This window comes from Lipotes vexillifer, unplaced genomic scaffold, assembly GCF_000442215.2.
Source record: "Lipotes vexillifer unplaced genomic scaffold, Lipotes_vexillifer_v1.1 scaffold1306, whole genome shotgun sequence".
Lineage (NCBI taxonomy): Eukaryota > Metazoa > Chordata > Mammalia > Artiodactyla > Lipotidae > Lipotes > Lipotes vexillifer.
Window position 1 is genome coordinate 1,929,851 of NW_006786512.1, and position 12,128 is coordinate 1,941,978.

Below are 12,128 nucleotides of genomic sequence, written 5' to 3' on the forward strand. Positions count from 1 at the left end.
ACGGGTTGGTGCCCCGGTCTGGGGGGATCCCGCGTACCGCCAAGCGGCTGCGCCCGTGGGCCATGGCCGCTGGGCCTGCGCGTCTGGAGCCTGTGCTCCGCGGTGGGAGAGGCCACAGCGGTGAGAGGCCCGCGTACCGCAAAAAAAAAATCAGTTCCCTCCCAGGGCTAGTTCCCAGGAATAGCAGTCTAGCCTCCTTACATACGAATATGTGGTTTTAATTGTAGTTTGTTCAAATCAGTGAGACTTAAAAGATCTGGGGACGATAAAGAAAATGTATATACATACAATGAAATACTGTGCAGCCTTAAAAAGGAAATCTTGGGCTTCCCTGGTGGCACGGTGGTTGAGAGTCCGCCAGCCGATGCAGGGAACGCGGGTTCATGCCCCGGTCCGGGAGGATCCCACGTGCCGCAGAGCGGCTGGGCCCGTGAGCCATGGCCGCTGAGCCTGTGAGTCCGGAGCCTATGCTGCGCAACGGGGGGAGAGGCCACAGCAGTGAGAGGCCCGCGTACCGCAAAAAAAAAAAAAAGGAAATCTTGTCATGTGCTACAACATGGATGAACCCTGAGAACATTACACTAAGTGAAATAAGCCAATCACAAAAGGACAAATGCTGTATGAGTCTACTAATATGAAGTATCAAAAGTAGACAAAATCATAGAAACAGAATGTAGAATGGTGGTTGCCAAGGGCTAGGAAGAGGAAAGAAGGGGAATGGATACAGATTTTCAGTTTTTCAATATGTAAAGTTCTACAGCCTGTTGCACAACAGTGTGAATATATTTAACACTACTGAACTATACACTTAAAATGGTTAAAATGGTAAATTTAATGTTATGTGTTTTTTACTATAATTTTTAAAAATCTGGGAAAATCTCCCGTTACTTCCCACTCCCAGAGATGACTTATGTTAGGAATCTTACAGATAAAATCTTCAGTGTCACAGATAAGAAGTTCAAATTAACTATGAAGGATACACATCAATATAAGATATTACTGCAAACTACTCTTTGCTAAGATTCATCCCTTCCTCCATTAGCTGCAGAGACTAGTTTTCCTCTGTAATTTCAGATTCATAATGACTACTTTAAAAATATACCAAAGTTTTTTAAAAAGTAAAAGCTGTTTTCCTCCAACACTCCCCCAGGTTAAAATAATACCAAAAAGATAGCTCTCAAAAAGCCCTGATTGCCCTCTAAGAAACAATAAGAAAGTGATTTGTTACCAGCAGCTCTCACAACTCTCACTATTCAAATCCTAATAGTACCAAATCCTAAGAGTAGATTCAATTTTTAGAGACAAGATGATAACCAGAAGTCACATGTTGTGAATAATACTAGTATTTAAACTGGAAGATATAATTTTGCTCTTCATTCAAAACAAATCGTGACCACAATATAAATTGGATCCCTACAGTAGCTTACCTCCCTAGCACCTAATCATCATTGGAATAAGCAAAACACCTCCTTAGCTAGCCTAAGCAATTCAGGACCAATTTTTTTTTTAAGTCTTCTTAGGAAGGCCAAGAGGGGAAATATACAAAAACGTGGTAAGTTATACATGATTTTGTTTTTTAACCTCACCTCTCACAATCCTATTCTCAGTTTTTATATCATCCATCCGGTAGATAAACAGATCTTCTCCCATGTTCACAAAGCTATGTTTATGTTACTCACCAAGGGTGCAAAATATAGCTCTACATTAATTCTACTACTAATCCATTCTAATTTCATGTTGCAAGAAAATTCTCTTCCAAACTGGTTTGCAGTCAGGAATTCCCTGGAGGGTCAGTGGTTAGGACTCGGCGCTTTCACTGCCAGGGGCCCAAGTTCAATCCCTGGTTGGGGAACTAAGATCCTGCAAGCCTCGCAGCACCGTCAAAAAAAAAAAACTGGTTTGCAGTCATCTGTTAAAACACTATTTTAAAAAATAGCTATGGAAGAACAGATAGTTGTTTGAATACTATGTATTATCATAATTTGTTGAAATACAATGGCAATAGCATATAGCATATAGTATACTATATGCTCATCTCTAATTTATATAACCTGGGATTCTTTTGTAAGTTTTAATTATTAAAAACTCTTTAAAAGGACTTCCCTGGTGGCGCAGTGGTTGAGAATCAACCTGCTAATGCAGGGACACGGGTTCAAGCCCTGGTCCGGGAAGATCCCACATGCCGCAGAGCAACAAAGCCCGTGCGCCACAACAAGACCCCGCTCACCGCAACTAGAGAAAGCCCATGCACAGCAAGGAAGACCCAACGCAGCCAAAAACAAACAAACAAAACTCTTTTAAAAATTAAACATTGGAAAAGAGTATGGAGAACTGTGTCTTGTCTCTCAACTCCGGCGCCGGTTGCTGAAGGGGACCGGGTGAGCAATGCTGCCGCCACCACTTCCTGATTGGCTGCGGGTGGCTCCCTCTTTGTTCTGATTGGCAGCTAGTGAGCTGGATGATGCTGAGCAAGGGCCTGAAGCGAAAGCGGGAGGAGGACGAGGAGGGGAAAGAAGCCCTGGCAGTCGACACCTGGTGGCTGGATCCTGGCCACCCAGCAATGGCACAGGCACCCCCAGCCATGGCCTCCAGTTCCCTCTTTGACCTTTCGGTGCTCAAGCTCCACCACAGCCTGCGGCAGAGTGAACCGGACCTGCAGCACCTGGTGCTGGTAGTGAACACACTGTGGCGAATTCAGACGTGCATGGCACTCACAGCTGCCCTGCCACCTATGCCCAGCCTGCCTACAGCCCCAGGCATAGCTGACAACCTGCTGGCCAGCTCTGATGCCTCCCTCTCAGCCTCCATGGCCAGCCTTCTGGAGGACCTCAGCCATATTGAGGGCCTGAGCCAGGCTCCCCAGCCCCTGGTAGATGAGGGGCCACCGGGCCGCCCCACTGGGGGAGCCCCACCCAGCTTGGGTGCCTTGGACCTGCTCGGCCCAGCCACTGGATGTCTGCTGGACGACGGTCTTGAGGGCCTGTTTGAGGACACTGACACATCCGTGTATGACAGTGAACTTTGGGCACCAGCCTCTGAGGGCCACAAATCCAGCCCTGAGGATGGGCCAGGCAAGGAAGAAGCTCCAGAGCTGGATGAAGCCGAACTGGACTACCTCATGGACGTGCTGGTGGGCATACAGGCACTGGAGCGGCCACCAGGGCCAGGGCGCTGACTCCCCCAGAGCTGGGATGTTGATCTGGTGTCCAAACTGAGCCTGGTGGCTGGACAAACTCTCCTTTGAAAGACACAGCTGGCTTCCCTAGAGAGGGGCTTTGGAGAGAAAGAATCCAGTCCTGGGCAACTTCACCTCCGTCCTCTGGTCTCTGGCTGATGGGGGTAGTCTGGAATTGGCCCTTGTGATGAAATGACAGGGCCTGGTGGCTGGAATGTGATTGGACCAGGCCCAGTGCTGAATCCCTGGAGGCACAGCTTGGTATACTCTTTCTTTGTATATCACTTTAAAAATACATAGAAAGCATCTAAAATTTTAAACCTTCAGGGCATGAGTTGTTTAGGATGGTAGTTTACCAGATAACTACAGGTTACCATATTTTGAATGGAAATCTCTCCAGAATTAATTATACATTTACCTACCTTCTTTAGTGGGAAGCTCAGTCTAATGACTCAAATTCATTATTAAAAATAATTTATGGTAGTAAACAAGCCCTAGAACACTGTACTAAAAACATATACAGAATTCTGGCTTTTTATTTCTTGTATCTACTTGTGGGTTTTTTGGGGTTTTTTTTTTTTGCCTTCTTCCCAACTCTTCCAACCTCCATCTCTCAGGCTACACATCCACTGCCCATTCTAATGTTTATCTTCCAAGCCAGTTTTAAACTTGGAAATCAGCCAGGATTGTTAAAACTGTGTATATATATTGGATAAATTAGGTCTACAGAAAGAACCTAAAGCTTTTCCTAAGAAACCCAAACTGAAAACAATGAAGATGGGGACTTTCCTGGTGGCACAGTGGTTAAGAATCCGCCTGCCAATGCAGGGGACATGGGTGTGACTCCTGGTCCGGAAAGATCCCACATGCCACAGACCAACTAAGCCTGTGCGTCACAACTACTGAGCCGGCGCTCTAGAGCCCGCGAGCCACAACTACTGAAGCCCATGCACCTAGAGCCCGTGCTCTGCAACAAGAGAAGCCACCACAATGAGAAGCCCGCACACCGCAATGAAGAGTAGCCCCCACTCACCGCAACTAGAGAAAGCCCGTGCAGCAACAAAGACCCAACGCAACCCAAACAAACAAATTTATTTTTTTGAATGTTAAAAAAAAAAAAAAAAATGAAGATGGCCACAGTGGCTATACCTGCTCCAGCACAGGAATTTTCAAACTATAGTTTCTTAAAAGACACTACAGGTGTCAGCAGAAAAGATGACTATGTATAAAGTCTCAGACCCTCACATAAATCAGAGCAGCCCCCTAAGATCAGTGTTATACACTGGAGTTCTACCTAAGGCTTCATTTGAGGTTAGGTTCTGCTCTAGCACTGAACTAAAACTGATGTTGCTGCCACTGACACTAGGGTTAAAAAAAAATAATGGTTTAGGGTTTTTCCCCTACTCATCTCATTTAAAAAAATATTCCCTTTAAACAAAGCAGTCCCTTGATTTCCTCAATCCTGTGTTTCAAATGCATATTACTTTTTCTAAGGATTATTCACTACACTTTCTATAGATTCAACAATCTTAATTTGAGTTTCTACCACCAGAAAGAGGAAACAATGCTTTAAATGATCCAGTAAACCATAAGGATGCTACGTATAGCTTTGAACAATTATTTCTAGTTAAAATGTCACAAGTTTCATTGTTCTCTAATTTTTCCTGTGTCTTCTACAATCTCTCTGCCATATTACCTATACATAAAAGAGGGCACTTAGTCCATGTGTGGGCTTGGCTATTATAAGGAATATAAGCCAAAAAGCTGTATTTTGGCAGTTTCAGAATTTGTACATTTTCTTCTGCCCTCAAATTTCAATGTATTCAATTCAAACATTTATTGAGCACCTACTGTGACTAAAATTATAACCTAACACATCAGTCGGAACTAGTGAGGTGGTGGTACAGTAACAAACAATCCCCAAATCTCAGTGGCTTGACATAACAAAAGTTTATTTCTCATTAATTTTACATGTCCAATTCTGGTTGGCAGGAGAGATCTGCTTATCACAGTCCCGCCACTTGACACATGCTTCCAAGATTGTCTTGCCAAGGAAGGTAAAAGGTAATGTGGTAAATCACATCCTGCTCTTAAACTTTCACATTTTATTGGCCACAGTAAGTCAGATAGCCATGCCTGATTTCAATAATGACATGAAAGGGCAATCCTATCACGTGCTTAGAAGAGAAGTGGTCTATTTATGAAGAAGCATGATTCCCAAGTCCCTGTGCTGATCAAATATTCAATTTACTTTTCCTCCCACATTTGGATACACCTGTCCCCTTTCATGCAGAAGATAACCCCAAAATCCCACCTAGTTATAGCACCAAGCTCAAAGCTCTCAGGTCCAGATGTGGCCCTTGTTCACAAAGACCTGTTTAACTAAATCAAGTTACCTACCTCCCTTCACAGACATAATACACAATGACAGAAAAAGCTAATGAGTATAACCATAAAAAACACTCCTGTTCAAAAGAGGAGGAACAGGAGATAAAATAGTCAATAGTTCATAGCAATTCACATACCCCGCTGAACAGATAGTGTAAGTGCTCTCTGCTCTGGGGGAGAGAATTCTCTGACTGATCACTGGGAGGAGTTTCTCAGTCTAGTATTCTCTGAGCCTTTTGGCTCTACCTTCCAGGAGATTTTTTTTCTTGCCTGCTATCCTCCTCCACCACAAGTGAAGTGAACACAGGGAGTGTGCATCCTTAGCTAAGAGGAATTTTCAGCCTGCTGGTAGGTTAGGGGGTGGTGACCAACTCATGCAATCACACTTTCCATGCTGGTTTCTTGGGCTGTACAACTCCCTGCAAAACTTAAGAGGCTTCTTATCTGTTCTAGCCATTTCCAAGTGCCAGTGTCTAGAACCATAGCTTTTTTCCTAGATATGTCTTTTACACTTTCTACATTTCTTTGCTTTCTTGCCCCATGAGACTGTGTGCTATTTCTCTCTACTTAATTGTGGGTGCCCTGGAACTACCTGGCTTTAGTAGGGAATCCATACCTTTTAAAAAAAAGTCTCTTTTCCCTAACCCAACGGAAAGGCACCACCCCCTTAAGTAGACCTTTACTCTGAATCACCTTAATCCATTTGGACTTTTTAACAATGAGAGTGATGGTCATAACCCTGATTGCCAGAAAAGTTTTAATTATCTGCTCAAAAGGCTTCTTAGTTTCATCTCTTACTGATTGACAGTGAGAAACAATTGCTTCTTCGAATCCTACAATTCCCCAAATTTCTGGACTCTCTTTATTGCTCTTCATTCCCACTTGCAAACTAGCCAATCATGTTCTAGCTCATTTTTTTCTTCCATCTTGTCAAATGGAGCCAAGAGCAGCTAAAATACAATTTGTTTTCCAGCCTCATCCCCTAAAGCCATAAATGCATTAGGTACATTACTGGCCTTCCAAGTTACTGCAGGCAAGTTTTACCAAATGCTTCTCCGCATTCCATCTTCCCAGCCTCTAATATCAGTTTCCTTGCTGCCTGACCCTTGACCAATTCAACATCTGAGGGGTTCTGTTAGAGCACCCTACTACTTGTACCAAGTTTGATTTTAGTCAGGATAGGTTATATAAATGCTGCCCAACAGAAATATAATTCAAGTCACATATGCAATTGTAAAGTTTCTAGTAGCCACATTTAAAAGGTAAAAAGAAACAGAGAAATTAATTTTAATATATTTCATTTAACCCAATATACCCAAAATAATTACATTTCAACCTGCAATCAATGTAGAAATTATTGAGTTATTTTACATTTTGTTCATACCAAATCTTTAAAACCCAGTTTATATTTTTACACTTAATCACATCTCAATTCAGTCTAGCCACATTTCAAGTGCTTATTAACAGCATCATGGAGCTAGTGGCTACCATATTAGACCATGCAGGGCAAAATAAAATTGCAGTAGCTAACAGCCCCTGAAATCTCAGTGGCTTAAAACGAAGGCTTATTTTTTTTATTCATGTCCACCGTAGCCAAGAATGTTCTGTGTGCTTTCCTCACTTACAGATCAGGCTGGTAGAACAGTCAGTAGAGCATACATAGTTCATTGGCCAAAGCAAGCTACATAGCTGCATCCAACTTGGTTGTGCCCGGAAAGAAATCCGGAAATATAGGTAGATAGCTCTAATGACTATCACATCCAATTTTTAAACTGCAATTAAAAACTTCCAAATTATGTCTTCAAAGAACTATATCTTTTAAATTTTCCTTTTTTCCCAATAGACACCTACTTCAAAAAGCAAATAAAGCAATGAAGTTGTAAGCTACTACGAGCTAGTTAGAACTCTAGGACAAATGCATTTTCTTTGCTATGAAACGTAACTTTTTCAATAAAGTTTCTGAAGAGTCGGTAAAAGCAATTGAAAAGGTGTGACTAGAGCTCAAATACTATTCCTTTTACTTCATTCTGGCAAACAAGTACTTCAAATCCTCTTTAACTTCTCTTATCAAGCCTTTCCAAGGGACTACTGCCACTGAAACAAGGCTGAAGAAAAATTAAATTGCAGAGGAAAAGCCACATTTATTCCTCAAAAGTGGACAAAAGAGAGGAAACTAACATTAACCAAAACTAAAGATACTTCTACTACTTTTTTCTAAAGATTTCCTTATCTCCTTTAGAAGTTAACGTTCTGCCATTTAACACTGTAACATAAAAACCAATTGCCTGGGCTTCCCTGGTGGCGCAGTGGTTGAGAGTCCACCTGCCGATGCAGGGGGACACGGGTTCATGCCCCGGTCTGGGAAGATCCCACATGCCGCGGAGCGGCTAGGCCCGTGAGCCACGGCCACTGAGCCTGCGTGTCCAGAGCCTGTGCTCCGCAACGGGAGAGGCCACAACAGTGAGAGGCCCGCGTACCGCAAAAAAAAAACAAACAAAAAAACCAATTGCCTATTTATTCATCCAAAATAAAGGTATTACTTCAAAGCCTAAAGTTCTACTTTCACAGGTCTAAGGCTGAAACCCCTTTCTTCTAAAAAATAAACTCTTACACTCTATTCCACCTTCACTTAGGCATCCAAAGAAAGAATTTTAGCCTATTAGAGGACCCAAGATACTGGCTGGATTACATGAAGTTTTAGGTATTAAAGGGTATCCCAGTGAGGTATAAGTGGTAGGCAATAAAAGAGCATCATGGACTTTCCTGACGGCACAGTGGTTAAGAATCCACCTGCCAATGCAGGGGACACGGGTTTGAGCCCTGGTCCGGGAAGATCCCACATGCCACGGAGCAACTAAGCCCATGTGCCACAACTACTGAGCCTGCGCTCTAGAGCCCACGGGCCACAACTACTGAAGCCCGCGAGCCTAGAGCCCATGCTCCACAACAAGAGTAGCCCCTGCTCGCCACAACTAGAGAAAGCCTGAGCACAGCAACGAAGACCCAACGCAGCCAAAATTAATTTAAAAAGAGCATCACAAGGAGGGACTAATGTAAATAAAACAGCAAATTTTAATTAGGGAATACATGTGTGCTGGTATATATGGGGATTGGTTTCATATAACCATTAATACCGCCCTATAAAATCCTTGTTTTGAAGCCAGATATTCTAACTTAATTATGAATCAGGGTAAAATAAACTCTTAAATAAAGAATAAGTGATAATATCTCGAACTGATAAGTAATCAATGTAGATGACTTTCTGAGAGAAAATAATAAGACAAAGACAAACCCCAAACAAACAAAACCAAAACTACACTGAATCCAAACTAAACTTTCTGATGCCAGACATCAGAAGAGAAATACTTGTTTTTCTGCTACCCAAAGAAATCTACTACCCACTAAAACTTTATAATCCTAAAAGAATATCTTAGAAATGGTACCAAATATACACATTTTCATGCATTTTTATTAATGCTAACAGAGTACCTAATTAATTTATAGCCCCCATCCCCCAAAATCTCCCCCAAATCTTCTTTTTTATAACTTTCTCATTCAGTTTACCTACTTATAACTTTCTCATTCAGTTTACCTACTTACGACTTCATGTTATCACCTCTCTTCTACAGAATTCCAGTCCTCTGTCTTGGGCTCAGTCCTCTATCTCTACCACCAATAGTCATTGCAACCTAGCACCACAAATTCAATCCATTAAAACTGGTATCCCTTTACTTCCCCCAGATCAGTTTCCCTTCCGAACTCTGCCCATGGTATGATCTTTTTAAAATAATGGACTCATCTTTTTTGTTTGTTTGTTTGTGGTACACGGGCCTCTCACTGTTGTGGCCTCTCCTGTTGCAGAGCACAGGCTCCGGACGCGCAGGCCCAGCGGCCATGGCTCACGGGCCCAGCCGCTCCGCGGCATGTGGGATCCCCCCGGACCGGGGCACGAACCCGTGTCCCCTGCATCGGCAGGCGGACTCTCAACCACTGCGCCACCAGGGAAGCCCTAAAGGACTCATCTTTTATTCCAGATAGCTTATCACTAAATCCTGTAGATTTATCTTTTGAAATGTCGAGCATTTTTACTTGCTTACTTTATCCCTGTATAACTGAAATAGCTTCCTATCATCTACAGTGCCAGTTTCTTCCCATTCCAATATATTCTTAAAGTACAAAGAGTTGACTTATTCATGTTATTCATTTGTTCAAAAACCTTCAAGGGCCTACGTTAAAAATATTAAAATCCTCACCAATAGTACTTAGCGCTGTCTACTCTTACCCAAACAGGTCCTATCAGTCTCTGGTCCCCAGACAACATCAAAGCCTTCTATTTATGCTGTTACCGCATTTCCCAAAGCGTTTCTCACAATTAACCCAATGAAATACTTATCTCCAGAGATGTATAGTCTAAAAAAGAAAAAGGATACTGCTTCCTTTCCTTAAACAGTCAGGTTTATTTTCCACAGGATTTCTCAGACTTTAATAAGCTAATGAGAATTTTTCATAACCTATTTAATAATACCCATTAATATCTTACAAGCCATTTTTTGGGAAATGCTGGGCCATTAAACTGTCTTCTGGATAGACTGTCTCTATTCTCATTTATATGGCTTTTTGCCTTGTTAGAACATACCTTCCCCTCATCTTTCTACCTATACAAATCTATATTCCTCGACTGAAGTTCTCTCTTTTCCATAAAATCTTCCCTGACAGCTGGAACCCTCTTTTTTTTTTTTAAGCAGATATTCACTTTTTTTAAATTATTATTTTATTTATTTTTTTTGGCTGTGTTGGGTCTTCACTTCTGTGCGAGGGCTTTTTCCAGTTGCGGCAAGTGGGGGCCACTCTTCATCACGGTGCGCGGGCCTCTCACTATCGTGGCCTCTCTTGTTGCGGAGCGCAGGCTCAGTAACTGTGGCTCACGGGCCTAGTTGCTCCGTGGCATGTGGGATCCTCCCAGACCAGGGCTCGAACCCGTGTCCCCTGCATCGGCAGGCAGATACTCAACCACTGCGCCACCAGGAAAGCCCCTGGAAGCCTCTTTGATCTAAGACTTCTCTGAACTTTAATTCTTCTAAATTTCCTCATATGCAGACAAGACTAAATCTAAATTCCTTTTGCTTCTCTTGTTTCCCCCCCCCAGATTTATAGATTGCTTTCTAAAACGTAATTCTCAATGCCAAGTCTTTAAAAAGCTACACATTTAACACAATTACACAATTGGAAGCAGTATAAAATAAACAAGTACCAGGAATCTCACACAACTGAACAAAGTTAATCATTTCAGAAGCAAGCAGGTAAAATTTACATAATATGTTACCACACAAACCTATGTTTATCCTGTACCTATTACTGACATTTCATTCGTTCACCCTCAAAAAAAGCAGAGATCAAAAGATGAATAAGAAATAATTGCTGATTTCCAAAAGAAGACAAACATGTTAACTGTAATACACAAACATGCTATTAAAAATAAAGGAGGCAGGAGTCAGGAAAGGCTATGGGATGAGATAGTATCTGAGCTAAGCCTTGGAAGATGTCCACTCAAAGGTTACTCCTCTACTCCTCCCTGTTCCCAACTGTGGTTCAATGTTAGTGTACCATTTACCACATTACATCAGAATCTTCTACCTGACTGCCTAACCCAATGGTTCTCAAAGAAAAGGGGGGAAATTTTGCCCTCCAGTGGACATTTGGCAATGTCTAAAGCCATTTTTTTATTGTCATGAATGAAGGGTTAGGGGGTGCGACTGGCATCTAGTGAGGGATGCTGCTAAACATCCTACAATGGAAATGACAGTCCCCACAACAAAGAATTATCAGGTCGAAAATATCAGTAACGTGGAGACTGAGAATACCCAGTCTAATCTTTACATTATCAACAATTCTGGTGCAAGAAGTATCTTATTCACCTTTGTATGCCCAGCACTGGACATAGCAGGAACTCTATACATAGTGGTAAATAAACCTCAATTTAAAGGCAATGGAATACAATTTTATGCGTCAATTATACGTCAATACAAATGAAATAAAAAATAAAGGCAATGGAAGAGCCAGTGAAGATTTTAAAGAAGGCAATAACATGACCTGTGTTCACTGATGTAAAGGATATACTGGAACAACTTCCAGTATCTTCCAAAATTAAAGATGTATATAATCTCTAGATATATATATATATTCTTCACATACACATATTTTCTGTAAGTGAAAAAAAAATATATGTATAAGGATATTCACTGCAGTATACTTTGAAGTAAGATAGAAAATAAATACCCACCAATAAGGATCTTACTAAATGACAAGACACTTGTTCAATAGAATACTGTTACTGTCACTGCTAAGAATGAGATAGCTCTCTACTTGTAATAGTAAGAGATCCAACATAAATATTTTTTATGCAGAAGAATGGTACAATTTCAGGGAATGGTAGAGAATACATAGGTGTGGTAGTGTTTGTAAATGTATCCTTCCACCACAGATATTCCATAGTTAAAAAAACCCAAAAAACTGGTAACAATGGCTATCTCTAGGGAGAGAAACTGGGGGGTTAAGGAGGGAAAGA

The 12,128-nt window shown here is 41.8% G+C and overlaps 1 protein-coding gene and 1 pseudogene across 1 annotated transcript in view; one reads left to right on the forward strand and one right to left on the reverse strand.

Moving 5' to 3' along the window:
* SP3 (Sp3 transcription factor) overlaps positions 1 to 12,128 on the reverse strand; it is an 82,678-nt gene that overhangs the window by 22,920 nt on the left and 47,630 nt on the right. The window lies entirely within an intron of this gene.
* Positions 2,459 to 3,175, forward strand: LOC103080593 (SERTA domain-containing protein 1 pseudogene; annotated as a pseudogene).